This window comes from Puma concolor, chromosome B2 (assembly GCF_028749965.1).
Source record: "Puma concolor isolate L17-30 chromosome B2, mPumCon1.1.hap2, whole genome shotgun sequence".
Lineage (NCBI taxonomy): Eukaryota > Metazoa > Chordata > Mammalia > Carnivora > Felidae > Puma > Puma concolor.
The window spans coordinates 3102176-3114359 of NC_141671.1; the positions used below are offsets into that span (position 1 = coordinate 3102176).

The 12184-nt window shown below is 45.5% G+C and overlaps 1 protein-coding gene, 1 long non-coding RNA gene and 1 other non-coding gene across 4 annotated transcripts in view; 1 reads left to right on the forward strand and 2 right to left on the reverse strand.

The window, feature by feature from the left end:
• LOC147580609 (histone H2B type 1-C/E/F/G/I) overlaps positions 1-12184 on the forward strand; it is a 505297-nt gene that overhangs the window by 56049 nt on the left and 437064 nt on the right. The window lies entirely within an intron of this gene.
• On the reverse strand, positions 1774-5186 carry LOC147580614 (uncharacterized). Of its 2 annotated transcripts, XR_015250936.1 has the most exons (3): positions 4643-5186; positions 3973-4121; positions 1774-2636 (listed from the first exon to the last, which is right to left on the reverse strand). It is a non-coding gene; the product is annotated as an uncharacterized LOC147580614 (long non-coding RNA). The 2 variants fall into 2 exon arrangements; XR_015250935.1 differs by having other exon boundaries at positions 3973-5186.
• Positions 10304-10377, reverse strand: TRNAI-AAU (transfer RNA isoleucine (anticodon AAU)). Its single transcript has one exon. It is a non-coding gene; the product is annotated as a tRNA-Ile (tRNA).

Genomic DNA, 12184 nt, shown 5'->3' on the forward strand with positions numbered 1-12184 from the left:
CCCCCTTCGGAGGTGAGGCCAGAAGTCCTAAGTGACGTGAAGGTTACTCCCTCAGAACTCAAGAATTGGTCTGTGACTGCTGCTACCGGGACAAGAGGTCTGCAGAATTTAGGATGTATTCAGACCATTTGAATATTTACCTAAAATATGTGAAGGTTAAAGATGCCCCCGAGATACTCAGATGAGAACAATCACCCCTCAGCAGTGTATTGACGCCCGAGTACAATTCGCGATTTGCAGGCTGGCTCCGTGTTGTTCTTTGCAGAAACGCGTTACTTCCCAAGTGAGAGACTTCAAACCTGAAGGGATCTATCCGTTTAAACTCTGTAGAACATAACAGCGATGATTCCGAGAGCGATCTCTCAGCTCCCGTAGTTGTCAAACCCGGACACACGTGCCCCCTGGGAACACGTGAACGCAGACACCGTAAAGGAACCAGCTTGTGACCGTGGATTCCCCCGAGACTCGTGACCGATCTGCCCGCAACCTGCTGCTTTCCCACCTTCCCTTTCGTCACAGCCCTCTCCACCCAGCCGTCCCAAGTCACACCCTTCACGCCGACCCAAGAGGCACGGCCTCAAGACGTCTCGCGAGAGGACCCGGAGATAACGGCGTCAGTGAGCAAGTGAGCCTTACGTGACTTGTAACAAAATGGTTTCTACTCTATTTGCTTTGCACACAAGTGAGGAGGGTCTAACCCAGCTGTCAGAATCAGAGTAACAAACATTTTTTTGACGCATAATGTGATTTGGGCATGTAACGCAGGTGTCAGAAAAATTAGAATAGCATTCCTACTTCAAAATCCTTGAATTCCTACCTACTGATTCTTGTAAACTGATATAGTCTCTCATCTACAGTAATGAAAATAGACATAAAATTGATACTGAACTTGTCCCATTCTCGCAATGAGGAATATTCATCCACAGATACATGCATTAATTAGAAAATCTTAGCCACATCCATCTCATTAAGAGTGAATTTGCAACTCAATTTTACTTTATTAACCTATCAAATAAGTTAATAATCAAATATATCCACAATGACTTGATTTTACACTAATAAAAATTATAACAATGGTGAGAGCAAATGAACTCTTAAAGTTATTATGGTCAATGGAACTTTTAAAAAAAATTAAGTTCACTGTTTATACTATTTTGTTGCAGAGAAGACAGGGTAGACCAAAAACAGCCATGTTACAGTAGAATTTATTTTTGTGGGGTGGCGAATGAAAATACAAGTTCAGGCACAAAAGACGAGGAGGTAAAATTTCAGACGTCAAAGGAAATTATTTCTTTTAATGGATGACAGCTGGGGCGCCCGGGTGGCTCAGTTAGTCAGGCATCTGACTCTTGACTCCTCTCAGGTCACGATCTCATGGTTCATGGGATCAGCCCAAGTCGCCTCTACACTGAGAGCGTGGAGCCTACTTGGGATTCTCTCTCCCCCTCCCCCGCTGGTGCTAGCAAAATATATAAACTTAAATAAATAAATAAATGGATGATAGTTCATTTAAAGTAATCACCACTATGGTATTTAGATTCCACTGGATAAATTTAGGAGAGTGTTAGGGGTGCCTGGGTGGCTCAGTCGGTTAAGCGTCCGACTTCGGCTCAGGTCACGATCTCGCGGCTTGTGAGTTCGAGCCCCGCGTCGGGCTCTGTGCTGACGGCCTGGAGCCTGCTTCTGCTTCTGTGTCTCCCTCTCTCTGTGCCCTCGCCCACTTGTGCTCTGTCTCTCTCTCTCTCTCTCTCTCAAAAATAAGTAAACATTAAGAAAAAAATTTTTTTTTAATTTAGGAGAGTGTCGGAACACATTCTAAAATGTCATCATTTACAATCTACTGGCAATCAAATTCTTTACCATCGTTTAAACTTGTGATGGAGAATTTTATATGTCAAGGTAAAAATGTTCAAGGGGATGCACTATCTATTATCTCTCAAAGGGGTATGCTTTCAAATTCTGGAGATCACTTCTCTAGAATAGGAGTTCTTAACATGGGATGTAATGGGGTCATTATAGAAACACTAGTAGTTCGTCTTACTAGTTTTAGGACACTGGCAAGTCACTTAAGTTCGGCTCCGTCTACTTATGTGTAAAATGGAGACAGTACTCCATCTACAGAGATGAATCTGTCGAACTTCATATGCATTAGAATCACCTGGAAGGCTTGTTAAAACAGATTGCTGGACCCTTGCTCCCAGAGTCTGATTCAGAAGTTCTGGGGTCAGGCACCCAAATTTGCATCTCCAACGAGTTTCCAGGTCATGCTAACGCTGTTGGCTCGGGGGGGACCGCGCTTGGAGAACGTCCGGTCTATCTCATGCGATCATTACGAGGACCTTCGGGGCTAGTACGTGACGTGGTGACAAGTGCCGTGGCACACAGCAGGGGCTACTACTTACCCGCCGGGTGGTCAGTTAGGACGGGACTCGCCGCAACAGAAAAGTCTAGTTTTTCTCTGGGGTAAGTATGTCATTTATCAAGAAGTCCTCAGGTAAATCATCTAGGGCTGGCACCACTGTTCAAGAGAGTCACGAAGTTCCCAACCACCTTCTGTCTCCTTGCTTAACCGCCGTCGTCCTGTGGCTTTCGTCGTCACAGACCCGTGAGCGCTTCTGTTCCTCCCGGAATCCTGTCTGCATTCCAGATAGAGAGCAAAGCACAGGCTAAGGAGGTGATGGAGCATGACGGCCAAGTCACCCTCCACCCTTGCAAAGACTTCACTCTCTTTAGAGAAGTCACTCCCTTTAAAGAAATGTTTCCAGAAGCCCCTCACAAGTGATTTCCACTTGAATCTCAACGGTCAGACCCAGGTCACATGCCAGCTACTCCAACTACAAGGGAGTTGGGGAAGGAAAGACTTTCTGGCTCTCTAGCTGTTACGGTGGCGGAAACCAAAGGAGAAACAAATTTGGATACAAGACAGACAGCACAGCATGTAGGCGTTGGCCACTGGTGGTCAGTTCAACTTCCAGCCCCATTCCCTTCCTGGAGGTCAGGGGGTAGAGCTGAAAGTTCCAATACTCTAATCTCAAAATCCGGTTCCTAGAGCTTTCCAAAAAAGTCACTTCATTAACATAGGCTCAGGTGTGGCTGAAAGAAGTTCGCGATGAATAATAAAAGATACTCTTCACATTTAGCACTCAAAAGCTATTTCAGGAACCAAGTGTAACACCAAATATTATAACCAAAGATGCCCCTCTTACTCTAGTCTCTTAGGAAATGACAAAGGTTTTTGGAGCTACGAGCCAAGAACCATGGAGGAAGACCAAAATATATACCTAATGTATCATAATAGTTTATTCATAAATAAATAAACTGTCTTTACTAATATGGAAATCTCTAAGATATAACGTTAAGTGGAAAAAAGCGAGTGTCACATAACATATAAGAAAGAGTGAAAATAACATATCTTGTATTTGCTTGTATTTCCACAAAGGAATTCTGGAGAGACAACTAAAAACGCTAACAACAACTGTTCCCTGTTTGCTGTGCCGGGGAAGGGAGTGGAGTGGATGGGAGGGAGGGTAGGAGTGAGACTTCACTGTGTACCTTCTTTATTATTTTCATTTTGAAACACATGAATAAATTGGGTTTTCAAAAACAAATATATAAGGGGCGCCTGTGGCTCAGTCGATTAAGCATCCGACTTCGGCTCAGGTCATGATCTCATGGTTCGTGAGTTCCAGCCCCGCATCGGGATCTGTGCTGACAGCTCAGAGCCTGGAGCCTGCTTCACATTCTGTGACTCCCTCTCTCTCTGCCCCTCCCTTGCTCACTCTGTCTCTGTCCCTCTCAAAAAATAAATTTTAAAAAAACGTTTAAAAAATTAAAAAAAAAAAAAATGAGAGCCTATAGCAGAAGCACCCCACTGGCTTAACAGTAAAAAAACACAGGCTTTGATGTCAGACGGACATGAACTCAAACCCTTGGTTCTGCCACTTACTAGCGATGGGATCTTGAACTACTCACCGAGTTAAACTCTGGGCCTTGGCTACACCAGCGTGAAAATGGATTTAACAAAAGCATCTCTCGCTCAGGGTTGTGAGGATGAAGGAACACACGTGTAAACCGGTTCAGCAGCAGCTGGCATACAATTCCTCCACCTGTTGTTGTAATTACTGCAACAGAACAAAGGTCATTTTTTCCCCCAATCACTAGAGCTTTCAAGAACATCGCTGGATTTCCACATTAACTCCTGACAGAAAAGATACTAAAATTCCATCACCGAGCTCCTAACAGTGCCAGGAAATCCTTATACGGATTCCACCTTTGCTGAAGAAAACTCTGCTTAAACCGAGAAAAATATCGCGGCGTTCTTCAAATTCGGTAAAAAGAGGTAAGATTCTTTCCCTCTACTCGTTGCTTGTATGACCCAAGTTTGTGACTCAGTACGGTGCTGGTAAATTTCCCCGGGCCAACGGATTAAGTGCCGGTTAAGCCACAATGTCTCCACCAGGCACCGCGTCAAAGAAAGGGCTTCTGCCCGGAATAAAGAGGGGGCTCGGACAGCAGCCAGGGGTGACCACCACCGTCCGCACATGGACACTTCAGATGATCTCAAGGTCGAGGCCGGCTGTTGAGACAGAGGGGCTGCAATCGTGATGACCATCTGCCCCCCCAACCCCCGCCCCATAACTACCATCTCGTACTCCTCCGATGCCCAGAATCGTCGGTCCCTGAACGCAGCCACATCTCCGCCTCCCACGGAATACTCTTCCAGAAGATGCTGTTATCTGGGGCAGTAAACTCCAGCACCTGCCGCTCAAGACCCCGAACCTCCTCCGCAGGGAAAAGGCCACACTGCTCCGGAGGGGCCTCCCCTGGTGGGGCGGGGAGGTGCCTTCGGCTCCCGGGCCAGAGTCGCCTCTCGGCCCGGTCATCCGCGCACTCGGTTCCCTCCCAAAGGCCGAGGAGAGGCCCTTCCGTGCCTTGCCCCGCGCCGGCCGCTTCCCAAGCGAGGAAAGGGACCGTGGGGGCCAGCTCGTGTCCCAGACCCACGTCCACGACAGTTGCCCCCACGTCCCGCCCTCGTCAGGTTGTAGGCTGCGAAGCCCGGCCCTCCTCGAACAGCCTCGAAGCGCGGAGGGGGTCCTGCTGGGGCCCCGGGATCGAAGAACTGGCGTCCAAGTCCGCTGGAGCTCCCCGCCGCACAGCCACCTCCGAGTCCACCGCCGAGCGGGACGGCTAGGCTTCCCTCCGCGGCGTCACTTCCGGTCCGCTCTAGGAACCTGGGAGGAGTCTGCGCCTCTATGGTTAGTTGCTCCGCCTGCCTTTCTCTCTTCTCCTTACCTTCAACCTGGGCCCGGAGGGGTTGGATTTGCCAGAAATTGTTTGGAAAACTTCAGAAGTATGCATACAAAGAGAGAACCGTATAATGAATCCGATAACCATATCTAACCCTTTCAATAATTATCAATTGATGGCAATTTTAGTCATCTATAACCCCAACCCTCATTCCCCCAACACTTTGCAGTAAATCTCAGACATGAATCTTCCATAAATTTAGCACAGCCGGGGCTAGGGTGAGGCAAGTGAGCTCTGCCTTGGGCACAAAATTTGCAAGGCTACCAAAAAGCTTACCAATCGAGATAATATTTTAAAGCAATATTTTAAAAATCAAAATTAATGCAAAAGATCCATAATGAATACAATATCAAAATTCTTAATAGAGAATCAGTATTACTGATTTTCCTTTTGTCTCAGGCTCCACTATGACTGGCACAAGGCTAATCCTTATGTATCTCTAAAAGATAAGGACTCTTAAAAAACATAATCACAGTATAATGACCACATCTAAATATAACAAAAATAAGATCAAGCATTCAATTATTGTTCCAATTTTGCCACGTTTGATAAATCTTATAAATGTGTTGTATAATATAATTATATAGAGGTATTAAAATTATAATATTCTATATAATATAGACTATAAGAAGCATGTATATAAGATACACATACACATTTTAAAAAACAAGTGATTGGACATATATGTCTCTTCAGTTCTTTGAATCTATAGTTTCTCTCTCTCTCCCCCCTTTTATTTGTAGAAGAAACTTGAGGTTTTCCAGTCTGGGTTTTGTTTCCCAAGGACTTTTAAGAATGCACACATCAGAAAACCAGTCTCTCACTTCAATGAAGAGAAGGAAAATAATCTTTCCTTCTGCCCTTCTGAGTTCTCGATGTGGGCCCCTATAATGTAAAGACAATTAACAACACACTTTATTTAACATGATTTATGTGACACGGGAGGCCTCACAGGGAATGTCCCAAAGTTAGAGTTGCACACGCTTACACGGAATTGGACAAAGAGCAGTAAAATTAAGAAAATGTGATGAGGCAAGGTGGCAGGGGCTAGGGAGGTAATTGGGTGAAGTGACCAGAAGATAAGGGTGAATTTAACAAGGTTTGTTTGTACAGATTTCCCTCAGCCTCAACTTTCTATCCTTGAGAATCAGAATGTTACTCTTCTCTTGGTAAAAGGAATCAAGATAATTACCAATCGAGATAATATTTTAAAGCAATATTTAAAGACATCTTCCACAGGAGAATTTTATCTCCTACTTTTAAGAATAAGAAGAAAGGCTGGAGTGTTTTTCTTGCATCTGCTGCTTTTCAAAAGCGTTTCGCTCAAAATGACCATTGCGCCCCAGGGGCATGTTTCGGGCTGGCATTGTCTGCCACCCTTCACCAGCTTCTTCCTTATTTCCTAATGCCAAAGCCCATAGATCAGCCAACCTACCTCACAAAAGGAGAATCTTCAGCTGGACCACCCGAAGCTAGAGATCGAGCAGAGACTGGAATGGGCAGGGCAGGCCAGAGACCCAGACCCTTTCCCTCACCAGCCACACTGGTCATCTGGCTCTACGGTACGGCCTATTCACTTGGTTTCATGGCCTTTGAGTTGCTGTGCTGATGGAGGGGAAGAATTTCCTCTACCCTTCAAGTTTCTTCTAGCTGGTCTAAGAATTAAGTTTACATGAGACAGATCAACAGGAGGAGGAGAAACCCCAAAGTTTAATTACGTACATATGGGGGCCCAATAATGAGCAAAATTAAAAGCTTCCTTCCACAAGGAAATAATGCAAATCAAATGTCAATGATAAACAAGAGACACATGACTACGATAATGCACCTGAGCTAGAAAAAAAGTTAACATGAAAAGTTTTTTAAAAGAACCCAGGAAATAGGAATGGACAAAACTTTGTGCGACCAAACGGGGAAGTCAGATCTGAGATGAAACAACCAGTGATTCTGAGGACAGGTAGAGAAGAACATAAATTGAATTTGGAAGTGAATGCGGTTGAAGGTGAGCAGAATATCACACCCCAAAATACGTCATTTTAACATACTGGTTATTTGTAACTAAAGGTGTTTGAGAGACAATTCGTGCACGAACAACACTCTGACCCTCCTTTGTCCTGCCAAGAGCAGGAGCGAAGTCTCCCATGTGAAGGGTCCCCTCCCTGGACCAGAAAGGTAGAGGACACCCTTAGCGCTAGAGATGACGATCCGGGCTCTACAAGATTCTGTTTGAGAAGCCTGTACAAATAAACCTTGTCACTTCTCCACCGTTAATTATCCCAAGTCCAAACCCCTTTGTGCTGTCAGTTCTTCACAAATTGATTGTTTATTTGCCTACACGGTAGGAAAGCTTCCTGCTTTGGTCACATTTTTGAGTTTCCTTTCTTTATGGGGTTCTCACATGTATAAAATTAAATTTATCTTCCTCCTGTGGATCAGTCTTATCTCAATTTAATTACTAGACCAGCCAAAGAACCGAGATGGGAAGAAGGCAAACATTTTTCTGATCCTACACAGTGTTATAGGAATAAAAAGGACCAGCAGTTTTGGGTTGATCCCAGAGTTGCTACAGTATACTTCAGCTCCAGTCTTTCAGTATCTTACAGTTTAAAATAACAGTTGTAACTAAAATCTTATATAACAGTTATTATGTATCAAGCACTATTTATGTGTTTTAAATGAGTTAACATATTGAAACATAACAACAAACCTATGAGGTAGATATTATAATCATGCTCATTTTATAGAGAAAAAACTGAGTCAGCATTCTGATCAGATAGCTCTACAGAACTTCCTTTTAACGAAGTCACTATGCTGTTTCTCAAAGGCACGTTTGCCATTTTGTCAGTGGATGATCATATTCCAAGGAATCGTCCTATTCAAATAACCAAGTTCACAGCATCTTGAATTGTACCTTAGAATATTAATTGCTCCAATTTTAAATTAATATTAATCTCATCATTAATACTGAATATGAACTGTGGACTTGAAAACTCCTGTCTAGATAAGAAACTCTGAGCATATGTGAGCCATGTACCCTGCACTATCGGCATGGGGATTCTTTCTGGGAATTTCACTTTAGTTACTTAGTAGGTTACTTCCTTTGATTTAGTTTCCCAATAAGGAAAAGAAGTATAATGAGTGTAAACATCCTACAGATTGATGATTCTTTTTTTTTCTCTTTCTTTGTTTTTTTCTAAATTTTTTTGTTGTTGTTTGTTTTACATTATATAAGTATATATAGGGGCTCATTGCAGAAAGTGTGGCTAAGCAAAAAGAAAAAACTAAACATAATTCATAACTCCACCATCTAAAGGGAATGACTATTGGGGCGCCTGGGTGGTGCAGTCGGTTAAGCGTCCGACTTCAGCCAGGTCACGATCTTGCCGTCCGCGAGTTCGAGCCCCGCGTCGGGCTCTGGGCTGATGGCTCAGAGCCCGGAGCCTGTTTCCGATTCTGTGTCTCCCTCTCTCTCTGCCCCTCCCCCGTTCATGCTCTGTCTCTCTCTGTCGCAAAAATAAATAAACGTTGAAAAAAAATTTTTTTTAAAAATTAAAAAAAAAAAAATAAATAAAGGGAATGACTATTTAGCACATTTAATAATGTCCTGAGACATGTGTGAAACATTCTTATTGATTTAAAGTTTTAAAGTTTTAAAAAACATATATGTCACACTTACAGAAAAAAAAAAAAAGCAAAAGTAATACAAAGAACTCCTATATACTCTTCATCCAATGTCAACAATTGGGAACACATTTTCCACGTTTGCCCCTTGTCTTACGTTACCCATTTCCCCCCAAACCACATGAGAGTTAGTCGCAGGATAGTTTTAAAGAGATCATAGTCATGCACACACAGTCTTTCGGACTCCAGTCTGTCACTTCATATTTCCTTCACATCTTTTCATGAAGGACAACACAGTGCCATACTGAAGAGTGAAAGATCGATACACGTTTGTCAAAATTGTAATTTTGTTTGATAATTGAGCAGCTTAGGAGTGCCTATTCAAGTCTCTAAATGTGATACGGCTTGAGAAAGAAAGCGCTTTGTTCACATTAGAGAAAATCAAGGATATCATTTCCACTACCTCCTTCCCTGTGTTGGAAAACCCGACACTTTGTATGATGTTGAGAAATTTCTAGATTCAACTCCTGGCTGGCAGGACCAACTCATTTGAAAATAAGCTTTAATTTTTGACTGTGTACAAAGTGGAAAGTGCAATTAGAAACACTCAAGATATACTAAGAGAAAAGTGCAAGGGCAAACATTGGGTAAATGATTATGAATCTTTTGCGGGGAAAAGAAGAAAAAATAATAATAAATACAAATATTTATATCTATGAAAACCAGTAAGGATAAATGAGAAGTTAAGAACAGAGTTGACCTACAGAAGGTGATGGTGAGAAGTGGGCTAAGGAAGAATACCGCTGAAAGGGAAACGTTTGCATTTATCTTTTTAAAGTTTTTTTCTTCAAAACCATCAATGTATGTATCATTAACGCAAAAACAGAAACCTCAAATAACGTTTTAAGTTATGTAACCCTTTCATGTCAGAATAAGTGTGAGAGTGTAGGAAACAGAGATCTTTGTCAATCCTTACTATTAAAGTTTTGGAAAATTTTTCTCATTTTGTAGTCCTTTCTGTCTTTTAGACTGAACCGGGGGATGCAGAATGACCCACGGTGAGTGGTAGGAAGGGCGATTCCACAACTGGTTTTCCACAACTGGTTTTCAGAGGAAACAAATAATTCAGGTTTTTCTCCTTCCAGAAGAGTTTCATCACAGGAAAACAAAGCCCTCTGCTCTGTCGCCCCCGCTAGTGTGCGAGAGCGCGGGGGGCCGAGACAGGTGCAGGGCACCGGCAAGCTGGGGGCGGGGACTGTGCCCACCTTGGGGGCCAGCACCGCAGCAAAGAAGTTCGGAGACTCGCTCACCCAGCAAAGCCCGCACCCAGAGGGTGTGCAGGCCCGCGGGTACCCTCCACGTGTAGCGCAAAAGTTGGCCCGTACGGGGATCGAACCCGTGACCTTGGCGTTATTAGCACCACGCTCTAACCAACTGAGCTAACCGGCCAGGGCACGTGCGGGCTTTTTCCCACGGTAAACGGCACTCAAACAGCATTGCTTCCTCGAGGCTAATCTCGGGAAGAAGAGAGGACCGCTCCTGTTCCTCGCGTCCTTCCCGTCTGGAGGGGCCGAGGGGGGAGAAGGGAGGGGGAAAGCTCCATATTCGGCCTCAAGGGATCGGGCTTCTTCCGGGAAAACCCGAGAAGATTCAGGCCAACGTCAGGGAGCGGGATCCAGGCGCCTCGGCGCTCCCGGGGACCGTCGAGACAGGCCGGCTCCGCCCGGACCCTGGGGACGCCGCACCTCGGACCCCGCGCAGCGCCGCGCCGAGTCCGCGCCTCAGTGCCGCCGAGCTGGAGCTGCCGTGTGGCTCCCGGACGCGTGGTGGCGCCCGAGAGCGGGGCTGGGGTCTGCGGGGCTGCTGACCCACCGGGACCCGGAGCGCGACCCGAGCTCCCGAACCCAGCCGGAGGGAAGGGGGAGGCGGGGCGCGTCCTGGGCCCGGGAGCAGCGCCGGGACTGAAACCGGAGGAGGAGCCGAGGCCCCCGTCGGGCGACTCCGGAGGAAGGAGGGAAACCTCGGAGCAGGTGCGCCCTTCCCAGCACGGCCTGATGCACCTGCCCGGACGCGCCCCCGAGGGAGGGGCCGGCAGGGGGCGCGGGGCGCGGAGTCCTGCCATCCTCCGCTCTCTGCTAGGTCCCGCTTCCCCCTGGCTTCCCACCACGGCGCTTTCTCAGCCAGGGGTACTGGCTTATTTTCAGAAGTTCACCGGTCTGTGCACATTCTCAAAGCCTTCTTTCCCCTCCATTTATAAGTACCTGTGAGCACGTGTATGTATTATATGGGCTTCTCTCGGATATGCACTGTAGTATGTAAGGTGTTTAGGACTTGATATGCGCTATTTCTCCCTGGAAATGAGAACCATATTCTTTGACCAGCTAACTTTGCCTTTTATTTCCTAACTTTCCATTTCAAGTATTTGCGTTTAATATACCTATAAATCATTCTTCTGGCCATTTAGCACTCTTTTGCAACTTTGTATACCGTTTGAAGCAACCAGCAGGTATCTTCATATTTCTGTTGTTATTCTGTGGTGAGAACTCTGAAAGTTTGTAGAGTAGAAGATTAATATTATTATCATGCTTGTTTTCCCGGGGCACTTGCTATGGTAAATGATTTCTCAAAGTCTGGACCCCATTCAGACTTCACTCTGACCTCTAGAGACCAAAGTATGCATCAGTCATTACTTGCCTTTTGTCAAGGGTCACTTCCCTGGGAAACGCTCCGAGTTCATGGGGAACGCTCTCAGAATCAGTAAATACGAGAGGGTGAGGGAAGTGGCATTGGGAAGAGGCAGAAGCTGAGCTGCGTGTAGTTTAACAGAGGCCTCAAGCTGATGTCTCAGGGGGATTTGAGCTTGGAATGGCGCTTCAGGAATGCCCTGCGTTGAGGCGGAGGAGGGTGAGGGGGAGATTTGTACTCTAACATCACCCAGTCTTGGATGTGAGCACCCCTCGAAGGTGGGTGTAACTTTGAGCAAGGTGCCTCTTCTGTGGAGGAAGTTCCCAGAGACCAACCCAGCCGTGAGTGAACCATGGGCGGTCAACATCTGTGAGTGGCGAAAGGAGTGCCACCATTTTGGAGGGCCATCTGACAGGCGCAAACAAATCCTCACAGTTCTCTCAGAGCCATGTGGCAGACACGTGCTAATCTTTGACCAGCGACCTCTCCTTTTCCACACTAATAGAGGAGAGAGCGGGTGTGTGGTTAAGAGAAAAGGATGATTAGTAGAAAGTCAACTCATCTTTCCTTT